Source organism: Physcomitrium patens, chromosome 12 (assembly GCF_059467195.1).
Source record: "Physcomitrium patens ecotype Gransden chromosome 12, ASM5946719v1, whole genome shotgun sequence".
Classification (NCBI taxonomy): domain Eukaryota; kingdom Viridiplantae; phylum Streptophyta; class Bryopsida; order Funariales; family Funariaceae; genus Physcomitrium; species Physcomitrium patens.
Genome location: NC_143421.1, coordinates 1737776 through 1750601, shown reverse-complemented (window position 1 = coordinate 1750601; position 12826 = coordinate 1737776). Strand labels below are relative to the sequence as shown.

The 12826-nt window shown below is 36.0% G+C and overlaps 1 long non-coding RNA gene across 1 annotated transcript; it reads left to right on the top strand.

The window, feature by feature from the left end:
• Window positions 1-10790: 10790 nt before the first annotated feature.
• On the top strand, window positions 10791-12476 carry LOC149987990 (uncharacterized). The gene is made up of 2 exons (XR_016505650.1): window positions 10791-11100; window positions 11244-12476. It is a non-coding gene; the product is annotated as an uncharacterized LOC149987990 (long non-coding RNA).
• Window positions 12477-12826: the final 350 nt, after the last annotated feature.

The following is a 12826-nucleotide window of genomic DNA, read 5'->3' as shown; positions in this document are numbered from 1 at the left end:
AACGGAAGATTCATCCCCCCACCCCTGGCACCATCATCGACGTTCGGGGACTTTAACCAAATTATTCCCTTCTCGTTCCTGATTTCGTTGCGGATGATACCTACCGGGTGGCCCCATTTAATGATTATACCAGGTCCTGACATGGCTCGCCGTAAACTTGGTCCCCACCAGAGCTTGCGCTTCCCAACTCTTCTTATACTAGAGCTACTACTACTGCTGCTGTTGCTGTCGCATTCCTTTGACTTTGCTCGGTCTTGCAGGGTTGTCATTGGTTGCGTGACTGATCCTGAATCTGCTCCACTGCACCCCCGAAATGCTCGGTCGTACTGCGCTCCCCATCCCTCCTCCCTCTGCATTATAGAAGAAGCTTTTGATTCACTCTTTCTGTGAAAAAGCTCGTTCCTGAGCCCCAGAAGTGGCAGGAGCTCGCTGCAGACGTGTGGAGTCTAGATTCAACCCGGAAAGCAGTTTTTTAATAAACTATCCGTCATTCTGTGACCAGCTGACGCAACGCAACGGGCTTCTTCCAGCATTGCTGGGATTCATGAGGAGTCGTTCCAACTAACTAAACGACTTGCGTGAGCTTCGTCCGAAGACCGCGGACTTGCCAGAGCATCGCCACCGGTCTTGTGTGTCTGTTTCCGTTATCTTTATTATCTTGGAAATTGTCTTGGACTGAGGAGAATTAAAGGGGGGAGGGGGACCCTAAGGGGTTGATTAATTGTGTGCACGCACCAATCGTTCGTTTCACTGGCAGTTCGGCATGAAATGTGTCGATGTGCTCAGGTGCAATTTTTAGCGAACCCCACTTCAGATCAGCGACACACGTTCACACGTCTGCACCAGCCTCGGTATCTCATTCAATAGATGACATCTGCAGCAGCCCTTACGATCTCCCCCCAAAAATACAACGCCATTTCCATTCCTCACAATTTTATTTTTCCTTTTTTGAAGCTAGTATTGATCTGAGATACACGGGAGTTTCAAAGATTCTTTTTTGCTTTACTGAAATGATATATATATATATATATATATATATATATATATGAAAAATAAATATAAAATCAATAAACTTTACCGTCTAATTGAAAAGTTTCGAAGAACGATTCAACGAGCCACAGAAGCTCTCACATCAAGTGGCGATGTGATTCACACCGTTGCAAACGGAGAAGGCACTTCAATATCACAGACACAGAATTGGCTGAGAGGGATTCATCTCACTCACACCTGAGACGGGTTTCTGGAGCGTGTATGTAATCAGCACCCAGGTAAAAAAAATATAGACTTCGTCAGAGCTTCTGTCTGGGACCAGCGTGCGGAGAGTGGGCGTTGGTTCCTCATGGGTCGAGTTCCGAGAGGAGGGGCTATGGAATGAATTCCCGAGAGTGGAAAAGTTGACTTCGACATGCCGAAAAGTAAACTTTGGTACACACGCAACGGAGTCGCAGAAGTGGCTGCAGCGGAGGCGATTGGGAGCAACCACGTGTCCGAGGACGCCAAATCTGGAGGGGAGGAGGAGCGGAGCTACACCACTCGCAAATGGGACAAAAAGGGCGAAGATGGGTTCCAAGGGAGCAGCTTATCTCCAGCTGCCTCAACTAAAATAACGAGCTTTCACAGGAATGGCCGGGACTCGAAGCTGCTGGGAATGGTCCCTCGGCGATCATGCTGTGGACGGGCCTGGGTGAGCAATTCAAATTTTTAAAAAATAATGCATATATTTATATTTGTATATCTTCCTCTCAACGAGGGCCCTTCTCTTCCGTCTCAAAATCGGCTCGGAATGGAACCCGGCCGACCTGACCCACGCTTATCGTTGTGTGCCTCATCGTGCTCCCCAATGGCCTGCAGTTGGCTCAGGGTCTGTCCAGGGAAGGCGAGGCCGAGCTCCGGTGGTGTGGACCACGGGCGCTATAATCGAACCATTTTGTCAGATTCCTCTGTCATCCCAGGCGAGCAGAATCCTTTCATTTCAAGTGCAGACGAATCTTACTTTCCAACTGAGACAACAGAAAAATCTGCCTCCGGAGGATGCGTTTTTCCGTACGAGACTACAGGTCCTGAGGCAGATTGGCAGTGCAGATACTAGTGTAGTGAATGCATCTTTTGGTTCGGAGAGAAGATGCTACGTAATGATCATGAATCTAAGATAGGTGCACCCGCAGTTATTATATATATATAGATATACATATTTTTCGTGACTGTCTATATGGGATTCCAACTTTGACACTTGAATGCAAACATATGATCCAATCATTTTGAGCGTAACCATCACAAGTATATGTTGGATTTTGGAGTTTTATGCATCTTATCAGAGATAGTAGAAGCACACATGTTTTGTGCTACTTCGCGCACTTTTCTCATAACCCACATTTTGGAATGTAAAGAACCAGGATGGGTGAAACCGAATTATCTTTTACCTAGGAGTGAAGATCACAATAGTTGAATACATCGTTTTATCACTGCATGCAAATCGATATATGCAGCATATTTACTTGTTCTTGTTCTTAAAAAGTACCTATATGTTTATATATACACAAAAAATATTCTGAACATCTGTGATTTACATCGATCTTTCAAGTCAGAATCTAGTTTGAAAATTCCAATCTCACATAATTCTACCCAAGTCGAAATTTGATCCCATTCTTGCTTTTGAATCTTAGAATCGTACGGTTAACTATATAAATAGACGATGCAAGCTCAGTATGTTCTTCCAGAGACCCTCCGTATATCGCAACCTGATAACAAAGTGAGGAATAGCTATGTCGAAATTAGTATAGGTTTATCTAATGCGCTGCCTCGTGGAACAAACTTAGAGCAGCTTCCGTTTGTTACAAGCGCCGGGAATAGGCACACTCCCGCCATATAGAAGTGTGTGTCTATTCAAACTAGGTAGTACAAGCAACAAGAGGAATTGTCCTGAAGTTTTTAAGTGGAAGGGTTATTTTTGTTCATTGATTTCATTTGAGATTGGGAAACGTGAAATTCCATCAAGTGCTGAATATCTTCAAGCCGTTAGATGGAATGGGTGCACCAACTGAAGATTGAGCAAGCAAAAACCAGGTCCCTTCACACGATTCCTCGGAGAGACAGACTGGTAGAACACAAATTAGCGAAGCTTTGATCTGCACCTGGATGCGAAACACTTCACGCACGCCCTGTCAAATCCCACGAACTCAACTTCCGCCGGTGAGGAATAGGCCAACCAGGGACCTATCTGGTGTTCAAGCCAGGGCTAAACCAGTGAGCCACGAGTTTCTCGACTTGAGTCGCCTGAGCCCTGCTGTGAACGTCGAAAAAGTTCGACCCTCTCACTTGTTCCGCATGCTGCTTAAACATTTAGTAAGAAAGCAAAGAGGTTGATTGTGAGCCAAGATACCCCCGATGCCGATGGGAGTGCCTTCCTCACCCCGAGGTTCACATTGTGCAGGGGCACCATCTAAAGTCATAAATGTTAGAACCTAGAGATCAGTCTTGGATGCCTCTAAAGGAGGTTCCCCAACCCATCTTCCTTAGGGTCTAAAATTGATGTTTAGAGTTAGTTCAAAAAGTTGGGAGTCGCCTCCTAAGTGATTGATTTCATTAGGAGGTGATCTCCAAGTGCTGGCTACCAAAGGCTGTGGTTCAATGCAGAGTTGCAACATGGCATAGAGTCATGGCATGATTAGATCTTAGATTGGATTTTATTCTAGTTCTATTTTATTTCAAGACAAAGTGAGGATTTAGTGGTGCAGTTTTGGAATTGTTTTAAGATAGTTTTTAAATCAAGTAATGTAATTTTATTAGGTGTTTTCAAAAGTGAAGCACTATTACATGTGATATCAGAGCTTTTAAGATCAGATTTGGGAGTGAAGACTTGAAGAGAAATTTCTAAAATAAATTTTGGCTAAGGCAAGAAGAATTAGTCAATATGGTGAGGAAAATTACAAGACCAACTTCTTAATAGTTGAAAAAAGAAGAGATCCTTGAGACCAATGCACAAGAGGTGCAAGTGGATCAAGAGATGAAATCAAAAAGGAGATTGGTGAAATAAAAGCCTTTGTTTGAAGAAGATCCCCTTCTTGCTCTAGAAATAGATGATGAAGAGGAGGGCCAAGAAAAACAAGAGGAACAAGTGGAGAGTTTGAAAGAAGCTCTAGATCCTCAAAGTGAAGAGGAAGAAGATAAAAGAAAGAGTAGAAACCAATAATCACAAAGGAAAATTACTTCTAAAACCTCTTGGGACTCAATAGAAGGATTAAGGGTGAAAAAACAAAGTATTGTCTATCTTAATGAAGTTGAAAAAATGGTAAAGAATCATATGGAAGAAAAAAACAAAGAATTTGAAAAGAAAATGGAAATGAACCAACTTCTAATAGACTTTTTGATGAAGAAGAATGTGAAAAAAGAAGCTTTACTTGAAGACCAAAAGGGTAAGTCAAGCTCTCATAGAGCCAAAATTTTGGAATGTAAAAAATCCTTTCAAGAGATAAAAGATGCTTTAGTTTCAAGTAACAACTTTTTCTACTTTAAGTTTGATATGAAATTTAAAGTCCATACAACTGTAAGTGATTTTACAATTGAAGGAGTTCTAATACAAGAAGGAAGATCTATGACTTTTAAAAGTAAGAAGTTAAGTCGAAGTCAATTGAGATGGCCAATACATAAGAAAGAGTTATTTGCAGTAGTATATTGCTTGAAAGCTTAGAGACACTACTTGAGAAGTAGAAAAACCAACGTGTATACTAATAAAATTTCTCTTAAATACTTTATTTCAAAAATCCAAGCTTCTTTCAAAGAGTTGAGGTGGTATGATGTGATAGTTTTAATGAATATTGAATTTATTCACAAACTGGGCAAAGACAACTAAGTACCTGATGCATTGAGTAGAAGGAAAGAGTTAATAGAAAAAAAGCTCCATGATACCATAATACTAAAAATAATAGTATATTGTGATAACTCTATATTTATAAAAAATATTAAAAAAATATATAATTAACATAAAGATGTACTTAAAATAAAATAAAATAAACATTTTCTCAAATGAAAACTACTAAAGAAGAGAGAAGACTTATAAAAGTCTGATCTACAAGAGATGGACTTATTTGATTTGCGCAAAGTAGATTCTATATGCCACAAGACAAGCGAAGAAGAAAAGTAATATATGAAGTACATGATTTTTTATATAGAAGTCATAAAAGTATGAAGACTACATTTAAAAATGTGGAAAAATCTTACTATTGGCTTTTTATGAAGAAAGATATAAACCAATATGTAAGAAGTTGTTTAATGTATTAAAGAAATAAACACTCCACACAAGCAAAAATAGGACTCTTGAAACCATTGCTAATCCCATCTCTACCATATAGAGATATTTTAATGAATTTCATAACTAGCTTATCAAAGTATAGTGAAGCTAATTCTATATTAATAATTTTTGTTAGATTTAATAAGATTGTTAGGTTTATATTAATGACTATATGTTCAAAAGTTTCCAAAGAGGAAATAGAAAATATTTCAAAAATGATAGAAAGTCTCTTCTTTGATTATTGGATTTTTTTTATATAGAATATTAATCTTAATTATAAATAATAGAGATGTGAAATTTATAATTCAATTTTGGCAACATGTTATGAAAAAGTTAGATTTTAAGATAATATTAACACTTGCTTGGCATTCACAAGGAAATAAAAAAATTGAAAGTTTCAATGAAATTCTTTCAATGTACTTATGGCATTATTTTACAAGTGATTATTTGAATTAGGTGAAATAGTTGTCCATAGCAAAATTCAATTATAACACTACTCAAAGTATGTCCTCAAAAAATATACATTTCTAAGTAGTTTATGTTTTTAACGCACTTAGGCCAATTGACTTGACATGAGTTAGGCAAAATGATGAAACTACTTCTAACTTCTATTTAATAGAAGGATGAAGGTGGATGATAAAAAAAGAAACCATAGTGAAAACTACCAAAGCTAGGCTTGAAGTAGCCTAAAGGAGATATAAGAAACAAGTTGATAAGCATAGAAAAGATGTGAATTATGTAAAAAGAAATAAAGTTTGATTAAATACAAATAATTTCACTTATCTAGTACATTTCAATTTCAAATGGATCCAAAAGTAGGCAAGTCCCTATAAAGTTGAGAGAGTGTTATATAAGAATCTGTATATCTTGTACATATCAAAGAAATTGAAGTAGCATCTAGTATTTAATATAAGTATCTTTAAAAAAATTATAGAGGATATAAAAGACTTCCATAAAAAAATAAAAATAAAAATAAAGATTCCACTCAAGAAGAGATATGGCATCAAATTATAGGTCAAGTAAAAGAAATATTAGACAAAAAAACGTACAGATATGAGAGAAATTCAATCCTTGTATATTTCCAAAGGCTATCTTCTACATGAATTCTAATGGATAAATAAAAGGAACTTCAAACATATGCAAGGATTAATTTTAGCTTTTAAGAAAAAAAATAGGTGATTATAAAAAATCAAGGACCATAAAAAAATAAATCAAAAATCACTAAAGGTGATTCTTTCATAGAAATTGTAGGAAGAAAAGTGAAGGTGATTAAGAAAATGAGGTCATCTTCATTTGAAAGTCGAGGAGGTTCACAATCATATATGATAATGTAAGATACATATTTATGAGCTAAAGTATGAAAAATCACAATAACACCAAATAGGCAAGATATGTTAGTGGAGAATAATACTTAAAAAAAATCTAAAGAAAATATTTTTAGAAGACTAACACAAAAGAAGTTTTTAAGAGTTGAAAGGTTTGAAAGGATTCCAACTTGAAGGGACTTTCTAGAAGAAAATCTTAAGAAGCTTGTATGAAGCAAATACAAGACTTTAAGCAATCATGCCTAAATGGTTGGCCTTTATAAATAGGTTTATTAATTTAAAGTTTGAAAGTTCTTTCTATAGGATAAAACAAGGATACTAAGGCAAATCAAGTCTTAGTTAAGGAATTCAATGGCCACGATAAAGTCTAAGTGAAGATGCAAGTCCTCATGACTTATACAAGAAAATATAAATTTTCAAATCAAAGAATTGAGAGAATTTAGAAAACTTAAATGCAAGAAAAGAAGTTGCACAAGAAATTTGAAAAAAAATAGCGTTCCATTTCAATAAATAATAATAAAAAAAAAAAAAAAAAAAAAAAAAAAAACTTGATTCCAAAAGAAAAGACAAATAAACTTCATACTAAGTAGAAAGAATCTTTTAGCTACCTAGAGAGGAAAAGATATAGTCTAAGATATCTCCTAAAAAATTATTTCTAAAAAAACTAACTTCTTAGGTGAAATATTAAATTGTGTGTTAGTGAGGATATTGATTCTTCAAAGTGGAGGAGGGTATGAAGGTCAAAAAATTTCAATCCTCTCACTTGCTTGCATAATATTTCATAAAAAAAGCAAAAAGATTGATTGTGAGCTAATGCACCTCCGATGCCTATAGGAGCATCATTGTCGTGTTGTAATTTGGCTACCATGTGAAAATAATGCACATATATATTTAATATATAATTTACTATACAATATAGTGAGAGCCACCTTTATTAGACATTGGTGACTCTTAAAATATTATTTTATTTCTTTTATTTGGTATTTAGGGCACATACTATGTAAAACTTATTAAAAAAATGATTAGAGAAGGGTTTTTGAGTAAAAAGAAGTAGCTAATCCAACCATAAGGATAAATAGAAATGGATGATGAAAATCTCCATTTCTATCGACCAAAATTCATGTCCAATGAGCTTCAAGGAGGCTGCCCGAGGCCTTATTAGGAATTAAGGTTACTCTTTTGATGCCATTTGAACCTAGAAGACTAAATTCACAGAGTTCGGGTTTTTGACTATGGTTTTGATGCAAATTTTGTGTGATTTGGAGTTTTTGTTAAAGAGATATAGGAGCTCAAAGTTAAGGTGTTGATTTTGTACTTATTGTCACTCTTTTGCACATAATACACTCGTACAGAAAGCAATGAAGGATCGGCAATAAGGATTCGAGAAAAAACTTTCTTGACTACACTTTTCACATATTTTTTGATGAATCTAAACTAAGATAAAGGAGATATAGGAAGTTGAAGTTATCACTTGCAATCTAAGGACAATAAGTAGCCCGATTTACTAGTGGTTGTATTTCAAGATATATCTTGAGCAATTTGACAAGATTTTGGCTCAAAATTTCTTAAAATGTATATTATCATATTACTAAACTTTTTACAAAAATTTTGTGGCATTTGGAGTTTGGATTTTTGAGATATGAAGAAAATAGCATTTAGGTGTTTGTTAGTTAGGGCTTAAAGCACTTGCTAGGAGTTCTAAGATGCGAAACAATATGTAATAGATTTATAATTTATTTTTTTTATACTGAAGCTTGAAGATAAATGCTACATTTTTTTAGAAATTTGAAAAAAAATTGAAGAGTTGAAACAAGACATATGATATTCTAAAGTTTAGAGAGAAAAAAACTTTTGCTAGAGAAAAATATTTTGAAAGGATTTTGCTACAATTTAGACATTTAATGCAAAGTAAAGGGATTTTTGGGAGACAAGACTTTAAATATATGTGAAAGATGGAGATATGGAGCTATGAAAAAATTATGATATAAAGATAGATTTGTATAAGGAGGTTATGGATTTTCTTTGAGCTTATGAGAAATTTAACTTACTAGCAAATAGTTAGTTATAATTTGGTATAGCAAAGGATGTTAAGGCATTTTTAGATACTTCAGAAAGCTTTGTGTACAAACCTTCTAAAATATAAAAGATTTTTGCTATTAAAATACCTTTCTATATTGCTACATTTAATTATCTTCTATAATATGAATAAATCACTTATTGGAGCTTGGCTAATAAATTGAAGCTAAACTCTCTACAGTTAAGTATTTAAGGTATTTTCAAATAGAAAATTATGCCATACAACATTGCGACGAGGTGGCAATAGAAAAATTGGAAGGGCCACCTTTATCATCTTAAGGTTCACATTATACAGGGGTACTTTATAAAGAAAAGAATGCTAGAATCTAGAAATAAGCCTTGGGGGCCTTAAAAGGAGGCTCTATGAACTATCTCCCTTAGGACCTAAAATTGATATTTAAACTTAGTTAAAAAGGTCAGGAATCACCTCTGAAGTGATTGATTTTATTATGATTGATTTTATTATGAGGTGATTTCCAACTGCTAGCAACCAAAGGCCACATTACAATTCCTGAGTGGCAACATGGCATAGAGTTGTGGTGTGATTGAATCTAAGACTAGATTTCAAATTGGTTCTGTTTTGTTTCAAAACAAAGTGAGGACTTAGTGGTATTGTTTTGGAATTGTTTAAAGATTGTTTTTAAGTCAAGTAATGTTGTTTTATTGGATGTTTTCAGAAGTAAAAAGAAGCTCAAGTGAAGCAACAGTACACTTGTTGGCATGGGTTGAAAGATGTGGGGGCTACTGGTGTGGTGTTGAATGACACCTCTACGTCCAATGTTAAGCAAAAATAAATCACATCTCATGTGGACTGATATGCTTTTTTGAGCCTTCCTGATTTGGGGACAAAAAATGAGGTGCATATATCCAAACAAGCGCATCGTTCTTCGTTCGTTAGTTCAAGTTGAGCCTACTTTTTGAGCCTATTAAAGAGACGAGAGGGTTATTTTAAAATTTTAAAATTTTTTTTCCTAGTTTTGCCAGACTTGCTTATGGCGCAATTGACCCTCCTGGATGGCTTTCAAAAACATCTCATGGCTCTGGAGGAAAGCTCATAATTGATAACCAAAGATATAGTTGTGTGTGGCTTGTTAATCTGAGAATCCATGTTATAGGATTTCGTTTTTTGGTGGATTTTGCTCTAGTGTCGGATATGTTGGACTTAAAAGTGCGAACACCAAATAACACGTACAAATATACAAAATTAAATTAAAAGAAAAGACAAGAAGTTGACAGTGCAAAGATTATATGGACTGCATAATCAGCAACAGTTATTGGAGACACTATTGTTTTTGATATATTTGATGTTCAGATACAATTGAAAATTGTATTGGAGTAGAAAATTTGCCAAAAAAACAAAAAACAAAAAACAAGTCTAGACGAGTCTTGAAGGTTGGAGTTAAATATGGAGTGGTGAATAGAAAGTCGATTTTCCTAACAAGGGAATTAAATCATGCAAACATTCTTGATACTATATCAAATTAGCTATAACTATCACTTCATATACACATTGAACCGCAATTTGATGAGGCGAGAAACAATGGTGTTGTGGAATTGGAACATGGCCTCCTTTTTGAGTGAAAAAAGCAAAAAGAAAATTAAGTGATTTATCCATGATATTGGATACTATAATCAGAGCACCATACGCTTCACCAACCCTAACGCACATTGTGAACGAATGCTGCAGAACAGCTAACGGTTTCGACATCGATCCAAGGTTTGTGCGATGCCACCTTTTCCAGGCAGATTAGACAAACTCAATTACTCCATCGTTTTACGAAAAATTCACGTACTACTTCCATGATTGGTTTGAGGTTGAAGGCGAAGAAACAAAGCAAAAGCCACGTGAGAACAAACACTGGTTGGAATCACGCACAACCGATGAAAACTTGTCCGGGTTCATCAACTGTTGCACCGAGTCCTCCGTCATTGGAATGAACATTCTCGGGAATTTACTTCCTCGTCTTCCTCGTACAACCACCCATTATATTTAAAATAAAATCCTTGTCAGGCGTTAAGGTTACTCAAGCACCCCTCCTTGCTTGTTGGAAGAATTGGGATCACTGTGCTGGATGCTAAGTTTAGTAGCCCACCCAGTCCAACACACAACGCCCTCCTCCCACCGTTGACGATGGAGGAGGGGCCCTCCGACTCACGGCACACGCGCCGCAGATCCACCGCAGCTCCCTCCCACCCAAACTTAGCACCCGGCATCAGTGATCTACGTGTTTCCACGCTTAAGTGACGGGCACGGTGGGCAAGCTGCACCGATGACGAGCTGCGTACTGTAGCCATCTACGCCACCATGTTCTGGCTCCACCCAGAGAGGGATTCACCGCAACCAAAATTAGACTCCCAAGGTGGGTGTGGTAACCGGGACTGGCCAGGCTAGAATCGCAAGCCATGGAATCGGTACTACGCTCCCTCGCTCTCATGTCTGCCTGTTCCTTCCACTCTCGCTCTCTTGCACTCATTTTGTAAGCCATCCATCCCTCGTGTGACGAATTTTTCCCTGCGAGGGAGGCTTTCATTCACCCCATGGTTTTGTTCCGTAGGTGCCGCCCGCGATGTCCCCTGTTGCGTTGAATCTCCCTGGTTACAGCAGGTCTTGCAGTGCCAGTGACTTATTGCTTTGTCGCGCATCAGTGCATTGTGGGTGCGGATGGGAAGACGATGCACACAGCCATGGCACTCACTGCAACTCCATCTGTGTCTCTGCTGCAACTGGCTTTGCAAACTCGCATGGCTGATCCGCTTCTAAATGCCGCAATGCGCTTTGCGGCGTCGACGTCGATGTCGATACCGAGTCCACCATCCTTGCACTTCTTCTTCGTGCTTTTCTGATATCTTTCTTCATGTTTTGTTGTTGTTGTTGTTGTTTGAGTTTGGAGAAATGAGTTTGTGAAGTTCTTTAGCTTCTGGAGGGATTTTTGTTGTCACTTGGTGTGTGAGATTGATTCGATTCCCTTTTGCAGTCCCGGATTCGAATTTTGCATATTTGGTCAATTGGTGGATTTTCTACATTTTAGTGAATCCCCCAATTTATGGCCTGTGTGTACTTTCCTGTACATGTACTGTCCAAACTATCAATTGTTTTATTATTATTTTGGTAAATGCTTAAGTGTTAGCGAAAGTATGAACACCAAGTAAGTGAGTGGAAGGAACAAGCATTTTGATTAGAGATGAGTAAATTAATAACGTGGTAGCATGCATTCTTCTAACAAAATGAATACTTTTCATTTGGAAGTTTTGAAGAAAACTTCTATTAAAATAGTTAGTTGGGGTCTTGATCTACATTCTAAACATGAAGTTTTAAAGAAATGTTATATTTCAACATTCTTAAAGATTACAAATAGTTGGATTACTTCTTTATTTTTAATCATGTTTTCTAACATCAGAATAAAAAGACTATTTATATATATATAACTGTAGTATGCTCAAATAAAGCTTAAAATGTAGAAATTGTTGAACCAAGAAAAAAAATATGTTACAAAATTGTTGAATTGTGCTTTTTGAAATTTATGCCAAATGTTTATCAAAATTGGCTTCAAACTAAAAATATCACATATTTATTAGATTAAAGTTCCTTAAGAAATTAGATGATATCATTTCCATATCAAATGAGGAACATAGTTGTTTCTTCTTGTAAATAATAAAATGATCACATTCACTCATCATGGTTTGAGAGGCATTTAGAATATGTAAGAACAAAAATAGTATATGAGTGTGTATATATGTCTGTAATTGGGCAATATGTGATATGCCGCAATACTTTAGGATCATTAAAAAAAAAAAAAAAAAAAAAAAAAAGGTATTGGAAAGAACAAGCAGTGAGGATAAGAGAGAAAAATATTTTGTTGGATATAAATTTTAATACTGCTTGTAGAGAATTATTTTGTTCCCATAAATTACATGTAAGAAATAGAAACATATAAATATATATACATATGCCAAAAGGTGAATTGTGACAAGGAATGTTTTTTATCCTATTTTTATAATCGTGGGATTTTGTAAAACTCTTTCTAATATATTTATAAACACACAAGCTAATTAGAATGAAAAAAATATTTGAAGCTTGAAGAAAAATGATTACTTCCTCTTAGAAATAAATTTGTATAATAAATTTACAAATAATTAA